Genomic DNA, 11069 nt, shown 5'->3' on the forward strand with positions numbered 1-11069 from the left:
CCCATAATATTTCTTCTGAAAAGATTGACTTTCTGCAAAAATAGTATACTCCCTAACACTGGCTGTAAGCACATCGTCTTGGCTCATGCTTCCTGTGATGACATCTGGATAAATATCTGGTATGGTTTCTTTGTCCTAATGTCAACAGTGGTCTTAGATATTGTCCTGGTTTTCATTTCCTACGTGCTGATCCTCCGGGCCATCTTCCGCATGCCTTCCCGGGATGCTCGCCACAAGGCGCTCAACACCTGTGGCTCCCATGTCTGTGTCATCATCCTCTTCTATGGGCCTGGGATCTTCACCACACTTACTCAGAGGTTCGGACGCCACATCGCACACCATGTCCATGTTCTCCTGGGCAATGTTTGCATTTTGGCTCCGCCTATGCTGAATCCTATCATTTATGGGGTCAAAACCAAACAGATCCGGGACCAGGTGGTTCAGGTATTACTTTCAAGGCAAAAATAACTAATGTTGGAAACAGATTTTGTGTCTCAAATACAAGGGGAATTTGAGCGTGAGTGTGAGGTGAGTAGGTGGGGCACTAATCAATGGTTTCAGGTGTTGCTGTTTCTAGACGGTTCATCCATTGAGAATGGGCGCTGGCTTCTTCAAAGCCTGTATTCTGTCACTAAATAGCAGTGTCTCTGGGGCCTTTCTCAGTTCACTTTCTTGCTCATAGGAGAAGTATGCCAGACTGTCTTGCTAAGTCTCTCTTACCCCATAACCTTGGACAGAGAGTCAGCTGAGATGTAGCCGGGACGGCGGCCTTCCTGGTAACTGCAATGTGTTCTTTAATCCCAGGAAGCACAGCATCCTCCTTTGTATCCTTTGCCTCTTTAGGACTATCATCATTCTGCCCGTGTCCTCATGTTTCCAACAAAAAGAAAAACAAAATAAAAAGAAAATAACACGTGAATCCGTGTCTGTTTGTCACTATTAGCATATTTTGACTTTTCAGTTAACAAGAAATCACCTTTTACGGTTTGTCCTCCTTTAGCTACAATTTCTCTTTTCCCTGCTTGTTTCATCTTTTACCCACACATCTCATGGAGCCTGCACTTGTCAGGGTCACAGTGATCTTTCCTGCCCTCCTCTTTTTTGAAATTACCTGTAGATTTGTTTCAACATGAATATAACACATATGAGTTGATCAGAAAGCCTTTTCCACTGTTTTTTTTTCTATTGGATAAGTTCCCTCTCATGTCTCCCAGGCTAGGCTTACTCCCTGTGCAGCCAAGGCTGGCTTTGAACATTTGATCCTCCAGCCTCTTCCTCCCAGGTGCTAGGATTATGGACATGGACCACAACATTCAGCTATAGTAGAAGTTTTGGTTTCCTTAAAAACTCAGTTATGAAGGGCATGGTGGTGCATGCTTGTGATTCCAGCACTTGGGGAGGCAGAGGCAGGTGGATCTCTGAGAGTTTGAGGCCAGCCTGGTCTACAAAGGGAGTCCAGGACAGCCAAGGCTACACAGAGAAACCTTGACTCAAAACATACACATACACACACACACAAATTCAGTTATGTAAATATGTTTTTTTGTTTTAATCCCAAGTGTGGGGTATGGGACTGCCTTAGTTTATCCACAGCTGATTAAGAGCTTCCTTTGGCTCAGAAAGGAGTGTGGTCTAGGCCAGCTGGAGTTACTGGAATTCTGAGGACTCTGGAGAGCATAACTACAGAGCCCGCAGAGAGGAAAGAGCTTTGAGGAGACAGACAGAAGGGAAAGAAGGCTGCTTGTTTGTCCTGCTTCACTTGCCGTCGCTGGGCTACGCTATGTCCTGATGACTGAGGTTGGTATTTTCCCATAGAACCCATTGACTCTAACCAGCCAGCACTGTCCAAAGTGGTCTGTCTCCTCTCTTTTCTAACCTTCTTTCTCTTCTATGTAGGGTTGGGGGTTTGGAAGGGAGGTAGAGGCTTAAGGAACCCCAAATAAAATAAAGTTTAAAAAACAGCACATACACCTCAGCCCTGCAATTTACATCAGAATCACAGAGGTAAGCTAGAACTGGCCAAGGCTGATATGGAAGTTTTGGTTTATGACATATAAACATGTTTCCGTTTTAATCCCAGGTGTGGGATGTGGGACTGATTCAGATTGTCCACAGCAGCAAACTATTTGCCTAGTGCGGGCTGTGAGAGAAGCTCTTTGCCAGCCGCAGATAATTTAAATCTGAGGACTGTGGAGAGGGAATAAATGCCAGAGCCCAGAGAGTGTGGAGGGGGCTTCCCTCCTGATGCTCCTGGTTGGTATTGATGCAGTGTGATGAGAAGTTGCAGATATCTTCAAACAAGGATTTGACTTGCCCCAAGGAACCCAATGACCCCAAACAGCAGGAAGTAGATAAGGAAAACTACTCCCCTCTCCCCCACTAACCTTCTTTCTCTCCTGCCTGGTATTGGGGTGTTGGAAGGAATTGGGTTGGAGAAGGGAGGAAGTGGTAAAAGAAACCCAAATAAAATAGATTTTTTTAAAAAAGTGCCAACACAAGGCAGACCAAGGCACCCTGCTAGCCAGCTACAGGCCACAAGTAGACAGCACTGGACTCATGCCATTTTCTCAGCCTTGCTTCTTTGCTATCCTATGTTTTACAAGATGGTTGAGGTATGACATAAACTTACACAAGAAAGTTGTCCAGTATACATTTTAAATATAAATAAGTGTCAAGAAAAACTCATTATTATTGTTGAATTTTTACTTTTAAAGGAATTATTACATGATTTCATACATACAAGAAAAAACAAACATAACTGTGCTCACTCACAGCAACTGAATGTTTTTTCTAATTAAAAATGTTTTTAATTGAAATAGTAGTATATCAATTTCCCCTCTTTATTTCCTCTCTCCAGCCCTTCCATGTTACTTTTTCTCCAATTTCCCTCATGTCCCCCATTCAAGCTGATAATCTCTTTTTTGGTTGTTGTTACGTACATATTATGTGTGTGTATCTGTGCACAAATGTATCGTATAACTTGCTGAGTCTGTGTTTGTTATTTGTGTGTATGTGGTTTCAAGGCTGACCACTTTGCGTGGGACAAGCAATAAGGGAGCTCATCCCTGGGAGAGGTTAATTCTTCTCCCAGCGGTTATTAATTGCCTGTAACTCTCTGTCTAGGGTTGGATTCCCATCAGATTTGCCCCCTTCCACATTGATATGCATGTTGATGTTGTTCATTGTTTTGGTCTGTGTATGCAGCCATTTCCAGAAGAAACTGCCTTCACTGCAGACTTCCTGGTATTCTGGCTCTAACAATCTTTTCACCTCCCCTTCCAAGACGTTCTTTGAGCATAGATGTCAAATAATAAATGTCAAAGCCCAGTTTGGGATGGTGGCACAGGCCTATAATCCCATCACTTGGAAGGCTGAGGCAAGGGTATCTCAAGTTCAAGGACAGGCTGGGATCTCAAGGAAGCTTATGGTTTGGTAGTCTGATGGTAGTGAGAGCAGCTTTAGCTGTGGCAGAGGAAGTGTCAGGAGCTGGTCATGTTGAGGCCACCGTCAGGAAGCAGAGGGAGATGAATGATACAGTACGCACTGTAGAAGTTCTTGAACTTTTCATGGCCTTCTCTTTTGTTATAGGTTAAGATATGTTTTAGACAACAGAATTCTGTAGCATAAAAATATATTTTTATTTCCAAGAACCAAGATTCATAATTAGTATTTATTAATGATTGTTATTGAGTCTTAGCTCAACATAGCTATAGCTTGTTATAGCTATAGCTCAAAATCTATAGCTTTCGTAGCTTAAATAACAAATTTAGTTCTACTCTAGAGGCTGAAAGTCCACAGCACTAGTGGATTATTTTTTTTTTTTTTTTTTTTTTTAGTGAGTTCCTTTCCTGCTTGTAGGGACTTCCTGTTTACTCTCAGGGTGCTGAGAGTCACCGTTCTGATGTGACATTTTAAAGTATTTGAAGGTAAGGGTAGCGAAGGGGTTCAGGATCCCTACCCCTCACTGCCCTACTTGATTCAGGGAAAGGGAACGCATTGCCTCTGTTGATCCTAAGAGTCCCCACAAAAATGTCCCAATTCAATGGTCACACAGATGGCTATTATTAAACTAAATGAGGTGCACAATCAGAGCAAACGTCATTGAAAGCAGCTAAGAGAGAGTGAGGGAAGACAGTAACGTCTTGCATTATATAGTATGCTTATCTAATGTATATTGTATATATTATATAGTTATTATATAATTATATATAATACAACACATACTATAGTATAATTATAAATTCTATTATAATTATACATATAATTATATGTTATATATATGTATGAACTACCTCAACAAAAGTCAACTGAAACTAAAATATTTTAGTATATATTTTCAAGACATCATGTTGTACACCATAAGTACATAAGCTGTTAACTAGATAACCACCATTATAAATGACTAAAGTTTCAATGAATTTAAGCAGTGTGCAGAGCGATCGCACTGTGAAAGAGGACGATTCAGATGCTGCGTAAAGTCTGAGCCCACGTTCACTCAGCCACTAAAGCAGAGACTGAGCAGTGAGGACTAGGACACAGAAGTAGCAAAGAGCGAAGCGCACTGTGGAGGGAGATGTGCATGAGGAAGGTGTTATATCTGAAGCACAGGTACAATGGAAGGCGTTTCTGGGAAGGCCAGCTCCAAGAACATGCCTTCAGGAGTTGTTATTACCAGGAAAGGATCAGCTGGGAGCAACATACACGTTAAAGATCTCAGCTTAACCACTTCAGGGTGTATGCATTCTTGAAGACATCAGTTGTAGATAATTAATATATAGGATTATTGATAGTGCCTCAGTTACCAAACCTAGGAGGAAATTCTTGAGAAAAATCTTCCTTGAAACTGAACAGTAAGGGGCTCCCAAATCCCATTCCTTAGCCTCACCAACACCATCACATGTTCTAAACCCCTGTTCCTTGGTGGGGAACCTCTAGGCATTGTGCTGTCCAAGCACCTTCAAAGTTACATAAAGCGACAGATGTCAGTTTAGCATTATTATTTTAAAGTATTAATTAATTCTCTCATGTAATACTTCAGTTTCCCCTCTCTCCTCTTCTCCCAGTCCCTCCCCACAACCTTCCCTCCCACCCCATCCACTTCTCCATTCCCTTCAGAAACCGGAAGACCTCCAGTGATATCAACTAACTATGTTATAACGAGTTGCAATAAGACTAGGCTTTGCCAGTCATGACGGAACAGGCTTCTAATGCCAGCACTCGGGAGGCAGGCAGGTCTCTGTCAGCCTGGACTACCAGCTATCCTGAGTCCAGGATAGCTCAGGCTCTGTTACACAGAGAAACCCCACCTTGATAAAACAATGGCAAACAAACAAACCAAAACCAAAACCAAACCAAACCAACCAACCAACCAACCAACCAACCAACCAACCAACCAACCAACTAAAAAAACCCAAACAAACAAAAACTAAGCATTTTCCATCATATTAAGGCTGGGAGAGGCAACCCAGTTGGAGGAAAAGGGTTCCCAAAGGTGGCTAAAGAGTCAGAGACAGCCCCATATGATCTGTTAGAAGTCCTACAAAAAGACCAAGCTACACAACTGTAGCATATAGGCAAGAGGGTCTAGGTCAGACCTGTGCAAGCTCTGTCATTGTCACTTCAGTCTCTGTGAGCCCCTGTGAGCCCTGGCTAGTCAAATTTTTTTTGAGTGTTTTTGATTTCTCTGGCTCTCACAATCCTCTTCTGCAGGATTCCCTGAGCTCTGCCTAATGTTTGGCTGAGGGACTATGTATCTACTTCCATCAGTTGCTGGATGAAGTGTCTCTGGAGAAATCAGCATGCGAATAAACAAGGGTAAATTGTATACATTTCACAAGAACATTATAGCAACATTGGTGAAATCTTTTCCCATTCTGTAAGCTGCCATTTTTTTTTTTTTGGTTTTGTTTTGTTTTGCCTTACAGAAGTTTCATGAGGTCTCATTTATTAATTGTTGATCTTACTGCCTGAGCTATTGGTGTTCTGTTCAGAAAGTTGTCTTCTGTACCAGAATTGAGATGTCATCTTGGTGGATTTTTCCTTTGTTGAGTATGAAGTGTCCTTCTCTATCTCTTGATTAATGTTGGTTGAAAGTCTATTTTGTTGCACAGAGTGTTTTTTGGGTCCATTTGCTTAGAAATATTTTTTCAACCCTTTACTCTGAGGTAATATCTATCTTTGATGATTTTTTTTTTTATGCAGCAGAATGATGGATCCTGTTTTTGTATCCATTCTGTTAGTCTGTGTCTTTTTATTGGAAAGTTGAGTCCCTTGTAACTTAGTAATGACTGATGAATGTTAATTCCTTTTATTATGTTGTTGTTGTTGGTGAGCGTAATGTGTTTGTGTGTGTATTTCCCTTCTTTTGTTTTTGCTGGTCAAAGTTTATTTATTTTTTTGTGTTTGGATGTGGTTAGCTTCCTTGTGATGGACCTTTTCTTCTATTACCTTTTGTAGGGCTGGATTTGTGGATAGATATTGTATAAATTTGACTTTGTCACAGAATGTCTTGATTTTTCCATCTATGGTGATCAAAAGTTTTGCTGGTTTTAGTAGTCTGGGCTGTAGCATTCATGTTTTAAGTTCACCCTTTTAATTATTGATATTTTTAATCAGTAAATAGTTCCTGTGCATAGAGACTGATAATCACAGGCCAGGTTTAGGATGTAAAAGACACTTGTCTCATATGCAGCATATAGAGAGAATAAATCAGTAGATTAATGAGTGACATTAAGGTAGAATGGGCACTGTGAGGGGCCTAAAAGAGGAAGGAAGAAGTTGTCCTTTTGAGGGGAAGACGATATATTATGTTTTCTCTGGTATACATAATCCAGATTTAAATATACACAACATAACATGTATGTGGCCCTCAACTAATTTTCTGGTAGCAAGAGCATGAAAGCAGAAGAGGTCTATTTGGAGAAAGAACAGCAAATCGGAGAGGGAGGAGGGAGGGAAGAAAGCAGACAGGAGCAAGATCCATGATTTATGTGTGTGAGAATGTGTGGATACTTGTTCTGTGTTCTAACTGAAAAACTGATTACAAAATTAAAAAACAAACAAACAAACAAAAAACAGCAAAGACCGTTGTCACTATGATTGTCAACTGCTGTGTCATGATTGGTTTGTCATCTGTCTCCACTCGTCTCTTGCTCATTTGTCCACCATAAGCTATGTAAACAGAGGATAAAGGCAGACAAAGCCATGTTTAGCTGCATCGTCAGATGAAGTGAAAGCCAAACAGTCAAAGGAGACAAATGTGTCCGGGGCCTGCAGAGACGGCCCAGCGCTTAATGGCACTTGTTCTTGGGGAGGACATGGTTTAATTCCCAGCACCCACATCGCAGCTCAAAACCATCTGTTTACTCCAGGTCCAGGGCCTCCACCACTCTTTCCTGGGTTTCATGGGCACCAGTGATGTATGCCCAAACACCCAGGCACATAAAATAAAATAAAAAATAATAAAATAAAATTAAAAAGAAAAATAAATACAACTGTGTCTTGGACAGTCACAGCCTGCCTGTCCTATTAATGAACAATGCACACACCATGGCTCAGCCCACAGAGCTCTGTACGGCTACTCACTGCTCTGAGAATGACTGTCCCTTCAACACACTCGTTTGCATTAAGAATAAAGCTTTGGGGGGGGGTTTGCAGAGATGGCTCAGTGGGTCAGAGCAATTTCTATGTAAGTGTGAGGACTGTGTTTGGATCCCACCACCTGTGTAAAAAAAGGCGAGTGTGGCCGTGATCCCTGTAATACCAGCACCCGGACTTGCTTGGCTACCCCTTAACTCCAGGGTCAGTGAGAGACCCCCATCTCAAGGGTACAAAGCAGAAAGTGATAGAGCAGGGAGCTGGACTGCCTCCTCTGGCCTTTGTTCATATATTAGCGTGCGCTCGTGTGCGCGCGCGCGCACACACACACACACACACACACACACGCACACACACACACAGACAATACAAACCACAGATCACTTACAAGTGCCATCAACCTTTTATTTATGCTGAATCTTGGGTTTAACATTTATTTAATTAGCCTAGTTATGAAGGCAGACAGAGAAGGCTATTTCAGGACACCATCTTGAGAGATGCCAGAGAGAAGAGAAAAGAATGGAGAGGTAGGTGCTGACTTCGGAGGCTCAGCAATTTGGGAAGAGGACTAGTTGGGCAGGCAGCTCAGTCCCAGGAGAGCATGGTGTAAGGCTCCCCTCAAGGGCTCTCATGAGAGAGGATAAAGAGCTGACACTCAGTAGGCTGCCTCTGCCACAGCCCTCCGGTGTGCTCCTGGAGTCTCCACGTGCGGCTCAGGGGTAGCTGGGTATCTTGACTAAGGTCAGAACGAGGCTGCTGCTGGGTCACATGGGGCAGAGGTGGCGGCAATCTACGAGAAGCTGAGAGCTGAAAGCTGAGGATTGGCTCCCTGATAGCAGGTATAGAAAGCGAACTAGGCTTTGGGAGGGAAGCAGAGAGCGCATGCTAGAGGGAACTTTGTGAAAGGTGAAGGGAAGCAATCAGAGAATGGCAGAGGACAGGGGAGAGAAAGCATACGGTGTTCTGACACAGGCTGCAGACCTCCATGGATTGTGCCGAGACCTCGGAGAGGTTCCGGGACATGGTTTCTAGTCCTGGGCTTGACGCTGGCAGCCAGGACAACGTGGCAGATGGAGAAGAAAAGTGGGAACTGCTTTTCCTCTCAAGAAGCAAACCATGGGTTGTTGAATACGAGGGGAGAAAACAATTTTAATTAGCCTAAGATATATAGCAGCTACTGAGCTAGCAATTTAAAAATATCCTTTAATATTCTCAGATGCTCTGTTCAATTTCTTCATTTTTATGACTGTAGGATGAATTCGCTTTTCTTCTCAGAGGAGATGCTCTTTGAGCTCACCCCATTCAGAGCTTTCAGAAAGATTATTGGCTTGCCTACCCACCCTTCTCTTTAACCATAAGCCTGAGTCTGAATCTCAAACATGATGTCCCCGCAACAAAACAAAACAAAACAAAACAAAACAAAACAAAACAAAACAACAACCAGTCATTGTGCAGAATATGCTTGCTGCCAATGAACAGAATACAATAGGCTGGGAAATGATGAAATCACCTGTTAGTTTCCAAATAGCAAAACTTTAACCCACCTCATGCCAGAGATAATGACTGTCTTTCTAATTTGGGTGGTTGGAGGCTTGGTTCCCTAAGGTGAGCACAGAGAGCCTCATTTCAGTCACATGAGCAAGGTCACTGCTTCTGCTTAAGAGTCTCTTGTCCACCTAGGGGGAAGGACCAGTGGCAGGCAACAGAGTCAGAGACAGCCCCTGCTCCCATTGTTAGGGACCCATGTGTTGACCATGCTGCGTATCTGCTACATATTTGTAGGGGTAGGTCTAGCGGGAGAGGATGCACTTAGTCCTGCTGCAACTTGAGGTGCCTGGGTGGGTTGATACCTCTTGGGGGCCTCCTCTTCTCTGAGGAAATGAAGAAGGGGGATGCAGAGAGAGGGGTGTGAGGGTGCGCCTGGGAGGAGAGGAGAGAAGAGGCTGGGATCAGGCTGTAAAGAGATTAAATAAATAAATAAAAAGAAGCCTCTTGTCCACCAAAAACTACAGGCAACTAAGGAATGCGGAGAGTGGGAGAATGGTCTTCCCGAGGGAAGAGTATACCATTGCTTATCCAAAACCAAATAGCCCTGAAAACACACATACAGGCCACAAACAGAGCGGTGAAGTCGGAGCATTTTCAACCTCCTTTGTGTCAGTCGCTTGTTTGTGATGTTTGGTAAATGATCCTCTGTGACTGTCCTTAGGCATAAAGCAGGGAGAACCCCTTGGACGTCTGCTCCCTGCACAAAGAATTCGAGAGTGTGCAGCCCTGGCATCAAGTGAGGCTTCATGAACGCGGCTGATTCCTCGGTGCCTGTGTGAACACTCAGACACACGTTATTCCTGGAACAGCACTGGCCTAGTGTTTATAATCAGATAATGTTCTAGAACACACAGTGTGTGTGTGTGTGTGTGTGTGTGTGTGTGTGTGTGGAGAGAGAGAGCGAGCGCTTCATCAGTCATTATAGCTATGGCTGTGAGATGTTTGTAGAGGCTAAGGATTGAGGGCGAAGGCATGCTGAGACACACCTGCCATATAACCATCTCCTTTCGCTGTCCACACTGGCTACTTTGGACTGAAAGTATTTCAGAACCATAGGGTGTATTGCCGTGTGTTAAGTTACTCTGCTTCTCTTCTGTTACTTACTTTCTGATTCACTACTAACATTCAAGGTTCCTCAGGCATGAACGACCCACCCTGTGTGTGTTTAACTCTTTGTAACAACGTCTCTCACTTTTGGTTAGGGAGGTGTTGTGTGGACGTTAGTCATTAGAGCATAGGCCATGTTTCGTCTTTGTGTGTTTCTCATTTACATATTCACAGAAAATGGAAGGCGTGGCACACAACAAAAGCTCTCAGTGATACCACCGGAAATTAAAGGGATAGAGCTTTCCTTCCAGCTGTGGGGATTGGAGGACTGGCATCTGCAGGGGTTTCTGGGAATGACTCCTTTAAACCACACTGCTGTAAGTCACACAGTCTTCCGCCTGCTGGGCATCCCCGGCCTGGAGGACCAGCATGTGTGGATCTCCATCCCCTTCCTCATTTCCTATGTCACCGCCCTGCTTGGGAACAGCCTGCTCATCTTCATCATCCTCACAAGGCCTAGTCTCCATGGACCCATGTACCTCTTCCTCTGCATGCTGGCGGGAGCAGACATCGTCCTGTCCACGTCCACAGTTCCCCAGGCCTTGGCCATCTTCTGGCTCCACGCTGGCGAGATCTCGCTGGGGCGCTGCATCACTCAGCTCTTCTTCATCCATTCCACCTTCATCTCTGAGTCAGGGATCTTGCTGGTGATGGCGTTTGACCGGTACATTGCCATTTGCTACCCCCCTGAGGTACACCACTGTTCTCACGAACTCCCTGATTGGGAGAATTGGAGCGATCATCTTTCTGAGAAGCTATGGTACAATTTTCCCCATAATATTTCTTCTGAAAAGATTGACTTTCTGCAAAAATAGTAT

General features: G+C 43.7%; 1 pseudogene; it reads left to right on the forward strand.

Moving 5' to 3' along the window:
• Window positions 1-10544: 10544 nt before the first annotated feature.
• On the forward strand, window positions 10545-11064 carry LOC129682215 (olfactory receptor 52B4-like; annotated as a pseudogene).
• Window positions 11065-11069: the final 5 nt, after the last annotated feature.

Source organism: Psammomys obesus, unplaced genomic scaffold (genome assembly GCF_907164565.1).
Source record: "Psammomys obesus unplaced genomic scaffold, mPsaObe1.curated_primary_1811, whole genome shotgun sequence".
In the NCBI taxonomy this organism is placed as follows: Eukaryota; Metazoa; Chordata; class Mammalia; order Rodentia; family Muridae; genus Psammomys; species Psammomys obesus.